Source organism: Rhinolophus sinicus, chromosome 3 (assembly GCF_057876585.1).
Source record: "Rhinolophus sinicus isolate RSI-liver-muscle chromosome 3, RSI-T2T, whole genome shotgun sequence".
Taxonomy (NCBI): domain Eukaryota; kingdom Metazoa; phylum Chordata; class Mammalia; order Chiroptera; family Rhinolophidae; genus Rhinolophus; species Rhinolophus sinicus.
In genome coordinates this window covers 36,424,451-36,436,715 of record NC_142503.1, presented here as the reverse complement: position 1 = coordinate 36,436,715, position 12,265 = coordinate 36,424,451, and the positions used below count along the sequence as shown (strand labels likewise).

Here is a 12,265-nt window from a genome sequence, read left to right as displayed (position 1 = left end):
AGGGCCCGGGTGTGGAGCTAGGCAATCAGACAATTATTCAAACATCACCAAAAGGTGAGGTGAGTTAAGATACACACTTCAGAAGAACAATGAGAGGACTAATATATTCTAATGATCTGGCAAATCTCCCCAGAAAAAAAATGACATTTATACCAAGACTGAAAGGATGAATAAGAGTTAGCCAGGAAGAATGGTGGGGAAGAGTATTTCAGGTAGAGGGAAGAGCATATGACGAAAGCTAGTGTTCACACATTCCTGACAATAGTAGTTCCCAGATTTGGCAATGAGAAACTCAAATTTCCAGAAATGCCCAAATAATAAGTACATTTTAAAAATAATGAGTGACCACAACACTCAGCAGTGAACAATAAACAGTGAATTGTTTTTCAGTGACAGAGTTACAACTAGAAGTTTCAAAGGCATTTATTTTGTAACTTCATTCTCACACAGAACAATTTCTGAAGCTCTATACAAACAGGGCTAAATTAATTTTTCAAAGAATGCCTTTGAAAAATTAGGTATTCCTATTGAGAAACAAAAGCAAAGAGAATGAGAGAAATAGGCTTGCCAAAGAAATCAATACTACAACTGTAATTAGAATTTAGGCTTCAATTGACTGCTCGTTGTAAATTCATTGTACACCTCTCTCTTCAAGTAATTTTGAGATCCAAACGTGGCTAAGCTACTAAGGTAAAATGATCAAAATACCCAATCAAAAAGTATAAAATGAAAACCACCATAAATCCAGGATTTTATTTCCACAGATTTGGTGTTTGAAACCCTAAAATAATTTACAAAGTGTTAAAGAGGGATTTCTCAGGAAGCTTCAGATCATGGTAATGCTTAGAAGGACACTGAATGGCTGTCTGAGTCCTTCATCCACTCTGACACTATCCTAGTTAATTAAAAATATACCCTACTTTCAAATATTTTTATACAGAAATTCAACAATCTCTGTTAGGAAACAATTCCAATAGTTAATAACCTTTGCTGTGAAGAAAAGTGGTATTTATACTAAGTAATATATAAGGGGTGCCAAAAAAATGTTTACACATGACTTGTATTCATCTTTTGTTATCAGTATATAGTGAGTATTACAATTTTCATACAGACTTTTTCCTTTCTTAAAATTTGTACACATCTTTTTGGCACCCTCTGTATATGTCACTAAAATTGCAGTCCAAGGCCATTTTATCTATTTGGGCAAGGAAAGCAGTGATACATAAAAGTTCATATCCTGCCAGTGGCAGATTAATGGATTTGGGGTTCAGGGTCGCTCTATGCTCACTGAGACTCCATCAGAGACCTGGACCCCAGCAGCTTCATTCTGAGTGCTGTGAATGAACAAGCTTGGATCTTAGCCAATCTTCATGCTAGTCTAGCAAAGCCTCCTGGAGACACACTAGTCCTGACCATATAGTGCTAGGGAGGATAGGCTTCCCCGACACCACTAGCCTGAAGATTGCACATAACTCAGCCCCAGTAAGGGTGAAAAGACCAGCAAACCTCTCTTCAGTCTTATAGGGATGAACCCTGAACCTGTGGGATCTGACACTAGATAGTGTCAGAATTGAGTTGAATCGCTGGTGCCGGAGCACTGCTTGGCTGTGTTGGGTGGAAACACTGCTCCCTGTGTCTGAATTGGTGACCAGAACTTTTAGTACCCCATCTCTAGCTCCAAGATTAGCATGTGATGGGTCTCAGAGGGATCAAACTCAGTACCAGGTCAAGAACTTCAGCAGTTTCATAAAATTATACTCATTATTTACCAACTGAGCCATCCAGGAGGCAGCTCAGCTCAAGGTGTCGTGTTCAATCTTAGTTGCAGGGGGCGGAGCCCACCATCCCTTGCGGGACTTGAGGAGTTGAATCGGCAACCTTGTAGTTGAGAGCCCACTGGCCCATGTGGGAATCGAACCGGCAGCCTTTGGAGTTAGGAGCATGGAGCTCTAACCTCCTGAGCCACCGGGCCAGGCCCCTAGCCAAACACATTTTAATTTTATTTCTTTTTGAAGCCAAACATTTTTGGAACCAAGATACACTAAACTGTGTGACAATACTATAAATAATTACAACTTAATATTGATATCACTGTTAAAGTTCAAATTGATTTTATGAAGGGATGTATGAATATGGTAATAGTTATTGAACACCTACCATGTGATGAGAAGGCCGACTACAAAACACAGTCCCTGCCCTTAAGGAGACCCAGCTCAGGTAAGCACACAGAGCAGTAAATAAGCTGAAGAAGCGATTCACCTCTAAAAAGTAGCAGGCGAGAATGAAACAGGAAGGGACAGCTTGGGAGGACTGGAGAAGCTGTACAGAAGAGGTGCTGCTCCACTTGTGTCTTGATTAAAGGATGAATAAGAAACTTTACAGGCAAATGGATAGACACACACACACACATGTATACGTACATATACACACTCATATATACACACACATACATACATGTATAACTAGAATTGATATGATGATAGATAGATGATAGATAGATGATAGATAGATAGATAGATAGATAGATAGATAGATAGATAGATAGATAGATGATAGACGGACAGACAGATGGATAGAGGGAGGCAGGGAGAGGGCGAGAGAGAGAGAAAAGGAAAGATAGCTTGCTATTATTTAGAAAAATTGCTAGTGTATACATTATATAGAGAACAATTAGTATACATGATATAATATATAAAATATGTAATACTAATAAATATATATATACATATATAGTTACTCTGTATAATACCAGTCTTCAATTATAGATATTTCTATGTTAATGTTCCTCAAGGCTCTTAATTATCCCCCACATCTACCCCTACTCCAAATTCAGGAGAAAAACAAAAAAATTATTAATAGGATCCTTAATCATGGGAATATTGCATATAGAAATTATTAACAGGAAATACAAAGCTTCTGTGGCTTTTAAGTTGGCCAGCCCCTGCATTTATTTTGAAACCTGCCGCTAAATCTTCACATTTTGGGGGAGAACTCAGCTGTACCATTTTTCATTTCTCTGAGTCCCTAAACTGATCCACATTATAGAGAGGAAAAATGTTCCTGCCAAGTTTTTTGATCTACCTGAAATCAAACCGAACTGCATGCAATCTTGTGAGACTTGAGAGTCACTTCAAGCGAACAGCAAGCAGTATGCTGGCTGAGGAAAAGAACTGCAAGAAAAGGCAACTGACACGTTTGTGGACAAACAGAGGGTCTGACTAAGAGCAGAGTATCCCGTCTGCTACGTCACATAGAGCTCCAAGGAGTTTGGGGCGTCTGTGGTGGTAAAGAGGTAGCAAGACTGTACTATGCCAAGAACGGGGACAAGAGGACATTTGGGGACATCTACCTCACATGTTCTCACTCAGACTTTGCACTTGACAATGCAGTAACTTTCACAGTTGGAAAGAAAAGCTATGCCAGTGACAAAACTGGAACACTGAGGGGAAATTAATAACACTTTGCGCTTCAGGTTTCCTGGGAAGATGTGTCATACATATGAAGTGAGCATGACACAATTTAACAGCAGTAGCCTGTCTGGGCTCAACCTGTTCATTTAAAGTCCCAGGAACTGTAAGAAAGAGTCGATTTGAAAAGGAGACCCAGACAGGCACTAGAAAGATTTCTGGGGAGAGGGGAGAAGAAGGGAGACACTCCAGGGAACCCTCTGCTAAACTCAGAAAGGCTGACCAAGATTCCCTCATACATGTAAAGGGCACTCGTGGGAATTCTGAATGGTATTTTGTCGCAGAGAATTTTTGCAGAATTGAAATCACATTGGAGTTAGAGTTGCACTGGAATTAACAGGCACAGAAAGCATTACAGTCAATGATGAATCTGAACAATGAGCAAATACACATTAAAAGCCTGAGGACTCTTCTGTGCAACGTACTCATTACCCTCACGTCCTTTGATGAGAGGCAGACTGATTTCACTTTCCGGCTCTGCCCTTTGCTAGCTGTGGAAACTTGGGCAAGTTACTTCATCTCTCTGGACCTTGGTTCCTCATCTGTCAAAAAGAGATAATTACACTTACCTCATAGGGAAGTTAGGAGAACTAAATTTTGTGGTGTATGTAAAGAATCTAGTCTAGTGCCTGGCAGATGGCAGTGAATCAAAGTCAAGCTAGACAAGTAGCATAAGATTTCTTTTTTGCTGTGTCCATATTGTTTTACTTCTGAGGCGAGAGCAGAGTATAAGAACTAATAGTAGTCATAGTAGCAGTACCATTGTAGTATTAAGAATCTATCATATTAAGTGCTAACCTATCACACTAAGTACTGATCATATTAAAATATTGTACTCTGAGTTTTATATAAATTATTTCTTTGAATATTTGCATAACTTCAAATAACAGAAGAGTTTATTTTCCCTTCATTTATATAGATGAACAGAATCAGAGAGAAGAAGGAGCTTGTTTGAGGTCACACAGAGCTAGTAAAATGCTGAGCTAAAATTTAAACCCAGGTTTGTCTTCCTCTGAGGCTTAGAATCTTCACTATGTGAGCCTTAAATTTGAGATAAACACAGCTGGGATTAGGATCGCTTATGAGCAAGGGAACTCAGAATGATTGTACAAAAGAGACAATATTTCAGCCGACTCTTAGAGGATGGGGAGCTTTTTTGAAGTGGGAAAGAGTAACCCAGAAGGAACCATCTAAGCAACTAACAACAGCCTGAAAGTATTTCGCATGTGCTGGGCAGGGAGATCTGACCCTTCAGAGGGAGTTGAAGCATGGAACTTCAAAAGAGGTGCCACAGTAGCCACCAGAGTGTCACAAGATGTTGCATGTATTGTTCTAGAATTTTGGCAGAGATGCAAAGGCCAAGAACAAAACAGTAGATACCATATATCTACAGAGTCAAAAGTAAGGTGCTAAATCATCTCAATAAGATTAGAACAGTATTGACCCCAAGCTAGTTCTACCATAAGTAGGTCATCACTCCCTCTAACCATACAAAAAGTTGAGGTTGAAAAAAATGAAAAGGGAAAATTTATTTGGAAAAACTTGTTGGGTATTTTACTACTCCCTGAATGAAGGTGGAGAAGAGCTGCAGCCTCACTTTAAACCTAGCGTAACAAGTTGAAAAGAGAATAACGAGGGAGCTTGACATGTGTCTCCAGGAATCTTGAGGACACAGGGACTGGAGTGTGATGGATGTTGGAAAAAATGTAAAGGCAAAAGGCTGGACAATGGAAATGGTGAAAGAAAGACTTTGTTCTTTCATAGTGAAGAAAAAGAGAGCTGTGTGGGAAGTGAGATGTTTCTCTACCTATGGCATGGTAAAAGGGCTCACTTCCCTGTTTCTAGATGTGGGTTCTGTGAAAAACCAGCCACTTTGACTCAACCCAAAAGAGGTCCTCCCCAAGAGGAACATATGGGGCTCTGTTGTATCCCCCACAGTGAAGTGGCCCTGGAGAAGCCCAAGGGATGAGGTAGATGATAATTATTACTCACAAAATTTACTGCAGTCTAAGTTCTTCAGCAGAGGACCTCCAAGGATTTCACAAAAATGTCCCACAAGAGAAAGAGCCAACAATGACGAGTCCATCATCCAGAGGGCAGAAACACAGATGACAGTTGTGCTAGCCTCCCTCCCGTTCTCCCTCCTAGCTAATTGTTCTTTCTGACGCCTCCATGGCCATGACCTGCTTTAAACTGGACTGAACTCTTTAATTCTTGACAGTAATTAGAGTCTTTTTATTATTTAAGAGTGACTGGAAAAGCTACTTCATCCAGGCAGGGGGAACAATGGTTTTACACAGTCTACAACAAGGGGTGGTGTGGAAGCATAGTTTCTTTCAAGTTTGTGTCCTAGTGAGACCAGCTAATAGAATAAAAATCAATTAGAATTGTAGTAGCAATTATAATAACAATAATAAGTCCATGCAAATTCTTTACCTACCACATATTCATCCTCATCCTTTTGCCTAGTCTCTTCATCAACCCATGTGGGCTGTGGGTTTGATTTTTGTCCTTAGTCTCTCTTTTCTTGTTATGCTCTAGAATCTGGTGTGTCACATGGATTTTTCTCTTCCATCACCTCTCAAACTGGTTTGTCACACCAATACTAAAGTTGACTTTTTGAATGGCATAAAGTAGAAACTGTTTTTAGGTGAGGGGGTAATCCATGAAACCTAGATGAGGTCCTTATTTTGAAGGGGTGTAAATATCATGCTAATAAGTACAAACTTTTTTTTTCTCCCTCCTTTGCAGATATAAGGAGATGCTGAAGGATTTTAATCTAAGCAGTAACATAATCATATTTTGGGGTTTTCATCTTTAATCTTTTTTGGCAGCAAGTGTGGGGGAATAGATTGGGCAAGAAAGAAACTAGAGGTAGGGAAATCAATTAAGAGGTAATCCTGAGACAAATAACCTATAAAATTAGTGGAAGAAGAATTAACATTCTCCAATGACCCATCAAAAGGCAGGTATTAAAATGCAGTAAGCATGTAAACCTTGAAGGAACAGACTAATAAATCAAGCTGAATAATAATCATCTGAAAATAAATAAAGATTTTGATGTGAGCTGAAGACTATGCATTGATTGAATAATTAGTACTCTGGTGCTTCTATTACAAATTTTATTTTTATGTATTATCCTGGAGTCCTGAATTATAAATTTCAATGAGATTTTCTGTGTCATGGACTTAATTTAGGTTGCATGGATCTTCTTATGAGGTAAAGAGAAGGCAAAGTGGCTTCATTTCTCCTAAACATCTGTTGTCCTTAGACTAAAAGGGAATATTTTTCTCCTCTCCCCCTCAAGTACTTTTTATATCTAAATAGCAAATGTATTTTTTTTTTATGAATCAGACTTTTTTCTTTCTTTCTTTTCTTTCTTTTTCTTTCCTTTTCTTTCTTTCTTTCTTTCTTTTCTCTCTCTCTCTCTCTCTCTCTCTCTCTCTCTCTCTCTCTCTCTCTCTCTCTCTTTTATTAAGCAAAAAACTATTTGTATTTCACTCCCAGCCCCATCTGGAATGGTTCTTTTATTTTACATTAGCTTTAACTTTGGCCTTATTATTTTCAGAAACAATTTAAAAACTTTTTTGAAAATAGCATTAAATGCTCTAGGGCATAAGCCAAATGCAATTCCTTGGGAAACATCAAAAGAAAATCTGGACTTATTGAGAACAATTTTCCATTATAATATACCAAAGTAACAATAACATTTTTGTTAGAGAAGGAGCATGACAATATTCCACCAATTTATACACCCTGCTTTCTCTTGTAATTAATGTGCCATCCATTTCTGCTTCAGTCCCTAAGAGCCATCTGGTCACACTTGACCCCTTTTCACCTTGTTTCTCCATTCACAAATACCAAAGAGTTCAGCATAGCACCTATTTTATTTTGGATACACTCTGTCTTCTTATCCTTTTAAAATCTCCATATTTGTCATTAGTTTTTTGTTAGAATCATTTGCTTGTAAATGCATAGAATAATTCGAATATTACTACTAATAGCAATCATTTATTGAATGCCCACCATATGCCAGGTATCATGTTGAGGATTTTCCTACATTATCTCAATTTATCTGCACAACACACCTAAGATGTAGAAATACTATTTTTATTTTATAAGTGACAAAAACAAGTTCAAAGACGTTTAGTGATCTGCCTGAGGTCCTACAGTTAATAAAAAATCTAACCGGGATTAAATCCACACTAGGGCTCTGAACGATTGAGCTGTTTAGCCTCCCACGCCTGAGGAAATCACTGGGATTTCCTGTACTTATGGCACAGTTCTGACCACCAGGATAAATTCCTGTCCCTGGGTTGATACTTATTTCTCCCAATAAGGATTTCATAGATTGGACAAGAGAAATTTTGGAAACGTATTCATAAGAAGAAAAAATGATTTGCACTTTGAAAGAAAAGTCATTTGAGTTAGACTCCTTGAAATACCCCAAAGTAACCCAGAGAGGGAGTTCTGAGGTGAGGCTGACCCACCCAAACTGAGAAACAAGTATAGCCTGGCGAAGGCTTTGGACTGCACCGTATCCCAACACTCTGAGCCAGTTCAGGGGACTTTGGTTATTTTTTGCTGGTTAGTAAATTTCTAATTATTATTGTTATTCAAAGCCAATTAGTACAGCCATTACGGAAAAGAGTATGGAGTATCCACAAAATATAAGAATATAACTACCATATGATCCAGTTATTTCACTTCTGAGTACTTATCCAAAAAATATGTAAACACTAATTTGAAAAGATGTATGCACCCCTGTGTTCATTTGTTCATTGCAGCATTATTTACAATAGACAAGATATGGAAACAATCTAATTGACTATTAATGGAAGAATGGATAAATATGATGTGGTTTATATATAGAATGGAATACTACTCGGACATAGAAAGATGAACTCTTGCCACTCACAACAACATAGATAGACCCTGAGGGTATTATGCTAAGTGAAATAAGTCATACTGTAAAAGACAAAAATTGCATGATTTCACTCATATGTGGAATATTAAAGAAGCAACAAAACAACAAAAACAAACACATAGATGTGAATAACAGATTGGTGTAGAGGAAAGAGGGTGGGAGGAGGGTAAATGGGTAAAGGGAATCAAATGTGTGGTGATGGACAGAAACCAGACTTGGTGGGAAGCACACACAATATACAATATCAATGCATATTGATATTGAATTACAGTGTTGTACACCTGAAACTTATGTCAATCAATGTTACCGCAATTAAAAAGAAAAAAGGGGGGAAAAGCAAATTAACATCATAGGCTGTGCTTTTTCTAGTGATAAAATTCTATTTAATCGACTATAACTTCCTACTACAGCACTGCACGGAGAAGAGCAGGAGATGTAAATCTACAGGTTATCCAATACCGTCAGGTTAGTGTTAACTTTCAACATTTGTTCTCACTATGTATTTTTGCTAGACTAGAGGTATTATAACATTAACTGATTTGAGCTTTACAGCCTATGCTAAGCTCTACTCATGCACTGATAAATGAGTTTGAAAAGCCAGAAAACCTTCCAGCAGTTAAGAACAGAAATATGTGGGGAAAAGAGGGGCACCTGATCATCTAAGCACTGGAATGTCACCGTTAAATATTAGGAGTCAGTGACGGCTACCTGGTAATCTCCATCTTTGAAACTATAGCATATTAGTTAGTCCAAGATGCAAAGCTTTTGACTGGGCCTTGAAAACCCTAAGTCCCCTTCCTGACACTGACTCATTTTTGTGTTCTGTCCTCCTCACGTAACCTTGTTGAACCTCAGTTTCTTCACTTGCAAAATGGAAATAATAATATGTATGGTACAGGGGTGTTGTGGAGTTAATTAGCGTTTCTAAAATACTTTGAGATGATCAGATGAAAGGTACACTTGAAATTTACAACATTAATTATTATTTTTTATTGTACATAATCATTTGAAAATACAAGGAGCTATTTGATGTTGTTTTACCCTTACTTAATATGTATCATAACATAAACCTGTTTCTGAAAACCATGCTCTTGTGGTCAGTATGACCTACTACTCATTCATAGATTAGTCCCAAACAAATCAACTTGGGAACAATATGCAAGACAGGATAACTAACAGGAACAGGAGAAGGCATAACAGGTAAGTATTGGTTTGACCAGTTAGAGGAGACACACCTACTGTTGAAACAAACACAAGAGCAGAAGGGATAATGGAAGGAAACACAGACACAGCTTGATTGCAAGACAATGTAATGCTGTTCTTATTTGAAGTGTGCTTTTCTTCTTAGACACTCAAAGCAATTTACCAATGTTTTCTCCTTAATCCGCATATGGAAGAGAGCAAAGAGGAGTCCACTGTAAAATTAAATGAATGGAAACTTAGCGACTAAGTGGTTTGCCTAAGGTAACTGCCAGCAGCAGGGTTTAGGCTGTCCTTTTCCTGGACAAGGTCATAGAGTTTGCTAGAGGTGGAGCTGTGGCGGAAACTCAGATGTTTTGTGTCTAATAATTGAATAATGTTACCTCTTATCAGACAAATGGGTATAGTCTGAAGATAAAAGTATCTTTAAAAAGAACCCTGGGCAATATCTAAATAAAAGCTCCACTAATACTTAGAGGCTCTTAGGGAGGTTGAGTAGGTCTCTCATAGATTAACAGTACCTGGCAAAGCACATTTCTGATCCCAGTGTTTAATTGCTGCAATTTCCATTTTCATCAGTGATCATAAATATTGCAAAGGAGCTTTATTTTTTATGGTACATCTCACATCACTGGGGAAAAATAGGGTTTTTTGTTTTGTTTTTGTTTTTTGCTGCAGAGGATGATTAGAATTTCAAAACATGTTCAGTACATCATTTATCTTATATCAAGAAATTTTCAAAATGTTTGATTCCAGCCTAAGTCTCAGGAAACACCAGCATATAATCATCTCAGATAAATCAGACCTTAAAACTCTCTGTCCACATATTCTACTTTTGGCTTCATAAACATCCTTCATGCAATTCTTACCCTAACTTACAAGATACAGAATGTGGGAGAAATCCCATTGATAATAGATTTGGATGTCTTGCCATATCTGAGACTCAGCAGTCAAAAATCACCAAAAATGCCATCACCAGTTTTTATTTTGTGTTAACTTGACTGGAGCTATTAGCAGAAATATTTTATGGTGATAAAGATCCATCATAAGATAACACCCTGATGATATCCTGATGATATTTCTGCATACTGGGCAAGTATTTCTCACTGATGCTCTATTTTTAAATCATGTTCATTCTCTCTCTCTCTCTCTCTCTCTCTCTCTCTCTCTCTCTCTCTCTCTCTCTCTCTCTCTCTCTCTCTCTCTGTTTTGTTTAGCATCCAGATCCCAAATGGTGGTTGTCTTTCATCCAGAACAGTCTTACAGACCAGTTCTACTTGGTTTGATGTCCGTGACGCACCCCACTCAGGTTCACAGGATTCTGATTAATTAGTGGGGCAAGTTTCTACCCTGCATTATTTATCACACAATCTCCAGCTTCAAGATCTCTATCAACTCTGGGCCAAACAATACAACATATAGCAACTTCTAGAGTTCTTTCTAAATAAACTTAGCTTCAAAATAATCGACACCTACCTTAGTTTGCAACGGTTAGTCCTCTAATGCTCAAGCAACATCATCAAACAGTACAGTGATGATATAACCCAGAGTTAATAATCCAATCGTTGATTTCTCTGGAGATAAGTAAAAAGCATTTTTGTATGACATGGATTTTTCCCAATAATATTTAGTAACCTAGAAATGGTATTATATAGTAAGCTTTTAAAAAGTGTCTCTGTGAGTAAATGTTCTTGGCCTAAAGAATAAAGTGTATTAAATGCCATACACTCAATGTCATATATTCAGAATCTTTCTGCCCTCTGCCAATTAGCATCGCTATGGATTCTTCTGTGACAATGTCCATGCCAGCTAGACTTCCTCCCCATTCGTAATTCCACCTGTGGGCTAGGGAAGGGAAAATGGCACTGCTTATATCTACAGAGAAGGAAGTGATACCTGGGGAGAGATGTAATTTAAAAAGACAACTCATAGGAGAAAACCTAGGTCACCTTGGGTTTGGTGATGACTTTTTAGATATAACATCAAAGGCATGATCCATGAAAGAAATTGATAAGCTGGACTTCATTAAAATCAAAAACTTCTGCTCTATAAAAGACAGTGTCAAGAGAATGAGAAGATAAGTCACACACTGGGAGAAAGTATTTGTAAAAGATATATCTGAGGACTGTTATCCAAAAGATATGAGGAATTCTTCAAACTCAACACTAAGAAAACAAACAACCCAATTAAAAAAATAGGCTAAAGACCTTAACAGATACCTCACCAAGAAAGATACACAGGTGGCAAATAAACATTTGAAAAGGTGCTCTACGTCATCATGAAAATGCAAATTAAGCAAAATAATTTCAGACAGAAAAAGTTGAGAACCATATGATTTCATTGATATGTGGTATATAAAACTGAAAACAACAAAGGAACAAGACAAATGAAGATACAAAAACTCATAGGCACAGACAATAGATTAGTGGTTAACAGAGGGTAAGAGGAAAGGGAGGTGGTAGGTGAGGATAAAGGGGGTCAAATATATGGTGATGGAAGGAGAACTGACTCTGGGTGGTGAACACACAATGTGATATATAGATGATGTATTACAGAAACCTATGTATGTAACTTTACTAACAATTGTCACCCCAATAAACTTTAATTAAAAAAAAAAGACAATGAGATACCACTATATACTCATTAGAATGGCCAAAATCTGGAACACAGA

General features: G+C 37.7%; 1 long non-coding RNA gene across 2 annotated transcripts in view; it reads right to left on the bottom strand.

The window, feature by feature from the left end:
- The window catches only part of LOC141570426 (uncharacterized), a 562,080-nt gene that overhangs the window by 164,954 nt on the left and 384,861 nt on the right, over positions 1–12,265 (bottom strand). The gene's annotated exons all lie outside the window — the stretch shown is intronic.